Source organism: Vombatus ursinus, unplaced genomic scaffold, assembly GCF_900497805.2.
Source record: "Vombatus ursinus unplaced genomic scaffold, bare-nosed wombat genome assembly UNPS02012709.1, whole genome shotgun sequence".
Classification (NCBI taxonomy): Eukaryota; Metazoa; Chordata; class Mammalia; order Diprotodontia; family Vombatidae; genus Vombatus; species Vombatus ursinus.
The window spans coordinates 1,783,545-1,788,399 of record NW_020952487.1 but is presented as its reverse complement, the minus strand read 5'-3'; the positions used below and the strand labels follow the sequence as shown (position 1 = coordinate 1,788,399).

Genomic DNA, 4,855 nt, shown 5'->3' with positions numbered 1-4,855 from the left:
GTCACACGCTCCCATCAACGAACAGTTTCTGAAAGAGAGAAAGTATGCAGAAACTTACAAAATCCTAGCAGTAAGGCAAATGAGAAGGTAATGTTTAAAGGGCAACTCGTGACGCTCTAGCACAGGTCTGGTTGTTGGTGGTCTCTTTAGGAAACACATATTATCTCCTATTTAGAGCCACTCTTCTTCGGAACCTCTCTGCTCTCCTGGTGAAGGAAGCTACTTCTCTGCCATTTTTAGGCTACTGAAAAAGTGTTGACCTCTTTTAGATAACAGTAGTCATAAACCTAGGAGCTGTGGAGCTTCTCACATGTGTTCCCTTAGCCAGGTGTAGAAACAGTATGACATTTTATTTTCAGTAAAAAAAACAATCCCTTTAAGCCTGGGATCTGCCCCTTTTCAGATGTGTCTTCCTTGGCATCCCCGTCTTGAACCATAGGTGGCAGTAAAGGGAAATGTATACAAGACTGAGGGCTTTCCACTCTAATGTTATAGCTGGTGGTAGAGAGCAAGGCAACCTTTTCCAACAGGTTCTTCACACAGCATCTGATGCTGCTTCCTCTAATCAGCTTTCAGCACCCAAGCTTTCCTCCAACAAGATCATTTTCTTGCAGTAATTACAGCACCTGTCTGTCTCAATTCAGCTAGTCTTCTGCAACTCCACTAGCCTCTCAATTTCAAGTTTCTTTTTTTTTCTCTTCTTTTTGTCTTCTCCTGCTGTAAAGGGTTTCTCTCATTAGCTTCTCTGTGCCCGAGTCTCGACTGACTTCTAATGAACTCTAAAATGTCAAATCAGAGCTTCTTTGTGTTGTGAATCACCCCTATCTTGGGTTAATAAACCCCAAATCTGCATCTCTTTCAGATATGACTCAAAGTGTTTAATAAACTGTAGTTCCATCATCCCCAAAGAGTTACTTGATGTAGAGTTGTTCAGCAATAAACTTTCCAGTCTTAAAAATAGTCGTATATAAATTAGCTACTGGGAAGCCATTTTTACAATCAGTCTATTTTTGCCTCTTAGGGACATACTTTACTCAGCTTTTCTTCAGAACTTTATGTATCTCTTCTTAAGAATTTTTATGTGAGGCCTTGATTTTCTCTTAGTATTTTTTTTCACTCTGTGTTCCCCAAACAAACCTTCAAAGGATGATTTTCCCATGTATATTATATCTGCGTAGCACAGGTCCCCTCATTAAAGTAATAACCCTCAAAAGAATGGTGAAATGAATCTAAATAATGTAAAATGTTTGATAATTAAATTACATTATTCAATATTTCAATGAATTTTCAGTGAAGTTTGGCTCCAAACTTCACAGAACAAATCCCTTTAATAAAAGGATTTGTTCTGTAAAACTTGGGGACCTAGAGGGCAACATGTGGCCTTGAGACCTTTGGGCTAGAGATTATTGAAAATCCTTTTTATATGTGGCTCACAAACTAGACCTGAAGCAGTTCCCAAAGAGGAATTCCAAAAATGTCCTGTGTTTTGGCAATATCAATAACATAATTTCTTTCACAAAAGTAATTATTTCAAAAGCCCTTAGTCATTTGGAAAAATCCAGAGAGGTTTGTTTACAAAAAAAAAACAAAAAACAAAAAAACATAATTTCACCTTGTATAAATCAGCAAAGTTACAAATGGAAATGAGCAGTTAGAGAATGGAATTTGAGCAGAGGTTCCCAAACTTATTTGGCCTACTGCCCCCTTTAAAAAAAATTACTCAGCACCTCTTCTGGAAATCTACTTTCTTTAACTCTGTAACAGTACTTTTTTTTTTTTTTTTTTGAAATTTGCATAATTTCAAAAAATAATTTTTAAAAAATGACACATCTTAAACATTTAATAATTTCTTGTAAATTTGTGGTTTTTTCCTGCATTGAAATTTTGATGATGCAATATTGCATCATGTAACCATATAGTATCATACTGTAAACAAGTCATTATATGCACATATTCCTGCAGATACATGCTGGACTTCCGGACAATGTGCCACACAATCTTACCTGCCAACACTTGCTTATTAAGACCTGTCCAGCAGACTTGACCACTGATGGGTTATAACTTGCATTTTGTTTGTTGATTTGAAAATAATGTAATCACTATGACTTTAACTCTGTTATACAACAGATAAAACATGCATAAATGGTTTTTCAAAATTTTCTTCTTGTTTCCTCTTTCCTTATGCTTCCACTGCCTCCTTATTTTTATTCAATGACCCCCATTTGCACTTGAAGCTACTACTGCCCCCCTCAGATCATTCCAGTTTCCCACTCCTCTCCTGTCACTGGGGAGGGGGCAGTATTGCTCACTTTAGGAACCTATGAAAGAGGAAGGAGAATGCATATAATGACTGTAAAAAGGAACTGGAAGAGAAGTAATAGATCAATGAAATCTTTGAAGGTCCTCTCCTATTTAGTAGTGTGATTTTGTTTCCAGGAAATTAACTCTTGAAAATAATCATTTATTTGAGTTAAAGATTTTTCTGACCATGTCCTTAAAGGCTTGTTCCAGTTGCTGATTCCTCAGGGTATAAATGAAGGGATTCAGCATGGGAGCAACAGAGGTAGTCAGCACTGCTATCCCTTTGGTCATAGCTACTACTTCCTTTGCTGAGGGTTTGACATACATGAAGATACAGCTTCCATAAGAGGTGGAGACAACAATGATGTGGGAGGAATGAGTGGAAAAGGCCTTTTTCCTTTGCGGCGCGGAGGGGATTCCCAGAATGGTTCTAAAGATGTATGAATAGAACAAAATCACTAATGCCAAAGTGACCAACAGTGTGAATACTGCTAAGCTAAAACTCGTGACTTCTAAGAACCTAGTGTCTGTGCCAGAGATCATCAGGACAGGAGAAGAGTCACATGCAAAATGATCAATGACACTGGAGTCACAGAACTCTGGAGGTTCATAATGACTGGCGGAAAGATAATCAGGAAACCTGCCAGCCAAGAGCTGATTATAAGTTGGTTGCAGACTTTGCTGTTCATAATAGTCATGTAGTGTAGGGGTTTGCAGATGGCCACATAGCAGTCATAGGACATGGCAGACAACAGAAAAAATTCTGTGGTACCCAGAAGGATGAAAAAAAAATAATCGAGCTGCACAAAAATTATAGGAAATTGTCCTGTCACCAGTTAAAATGGTGATCAGGGATCTTGGAATGGAAACAGATGTAAAGGAGATTTCTAAAAAGGAGAAATTTCTGAGGAAGACGTACATGGCCGTTTTGAGGTGAGAGTCCAACAAGGTGAGGATGATGATGGTCAGATTGCCAGTTACACTCAATACATAGGTACAAAACAGAAAGAGGAAAATCAAGACCTTTAGGTCTGGGTCATCTGTCAGTCCCAGGAGGATGAACTCTGTCACTGATGTCTTATTTTTCATTGCTGACTCTAGACTTCTGCCAAACCTATACATAAAAGCAACAGAAAAAGACTAATTTTATTTGTAAGTCAAGAATCTTTTTCATTGCACCTCTGCTCTGTAGACTATTACGCAAGTAACAGAGAAGAAATTGCTCAAATGTTAGCTCAAGAGATGCATAGCCATACTTCCAACCAAATCTTAGGTAGTTTTCCTCAGGAACAGCCTTCTGAAATGGCTTACTCTATTTGCATTTGAAATGTGACTCTTGTCATTTCAAACTAGATGTCCCTTAGACATTTTATACTAAAGGTGTCCAAGACTGAACTCATTATCTTTACTCTCCCTGCTCCAAACCTTTCCCTCTTTCTGACTTCCCTACTCTTATGGAGAGTTTCAAGGGTTCCACTATCCTCCTAGCCACCTAGGCTCACAACTTAAGTGTCATCTAACTCCCACTCTCACCACCATATGCAAACAGTTGCCAAGTCTACTTCTGTAGCATCTCTCTTCTATGCCTCTATCTCTTCTCTGACACAGTCACTATTCTGGTGTAGGCCCTCATCACTCCAGGACTGGAACTATCGCAATATCCTGCTGAAGGACCTCAAGTCCTTTCCATCTCCAGAACAAATTGATCTTCCTAAAAGCACAAATCTAACCATGTCACTTCTCTATTCAATCAACTCTAGGAGCTCTCCATTGCCTCCAGGATCAATATGAAATCATCTATTCAGCTTTTAAAGCTCTTCATAACCTAGCTCCTCCTTATTTTTCCTATCATTTTACTTTCTAGTCCCTTCCGTGCAATCTGTAATCTAAAAACATTGTGCTTCTTGTTCTTTCTTGAACAAGACACTAAATTTCCTGACTGAGAATTTTTACTGGCTGTCCCCCAATACCTGGAACTCCTTCCCTTCATATCTCTTCCTCTTAGCTTCCTTCAAGTCTAACACAAAGTACCACTTTCTGTTAGATGTCTTTCATATTCTCCCTTAATCTTAATGCCTTCCCTGAGATTATTTCCAATTTATCCCATATATGCCATTTATATGCAATTGTTTAAGTGTGTCTTTTCCATTAGACTACAAGCTCCTTGGAAGCAGGGACTATTTTGGTTTTTGTTTGTTTGTTTGTTTGTGCGTTTGTTTTGTTTTGCTTTGTTTGTATCCCTAGTGCTTGGTACTATTCTCAGAACATAATAGGCAGTTAACAAATGCTTATAGATTGACTGACAGAGAAATATCTTAATCAAATGAATGGCAGGCAGACATTCAGAGAGTTTAGGAGAGGTGTGGAGCTAAGATGGCAGAGAAAAGGCAGGGACTCTTTTAAGTTCTTTTAAATTACCCCACAAACAACTTTAAAATAATGCCTCAAAATTAATTCTTGAGCAGGAGAATGAACAAAAGGATGGGGTGATGCAATTTTCCAGCCCAGGACAATTTAGGAGGTTGCTAGGAAAGGTTTGTTACACCTGCGTAAA

General features: G+C 38.3%; 1 pseudogene; it reads right to left on the bottom strand.

The window, feature by feature from the left end:
• Positions 1-2,457: 2,457 nt before the first annotated feature.
• On the bottom strand, positions 2,458-3,390 carry LOC114040121 (annotated as a pseudogene).
• Between the last annotated feature and the right edge of the window lie 1,465 nt (positions 3,391-4,855).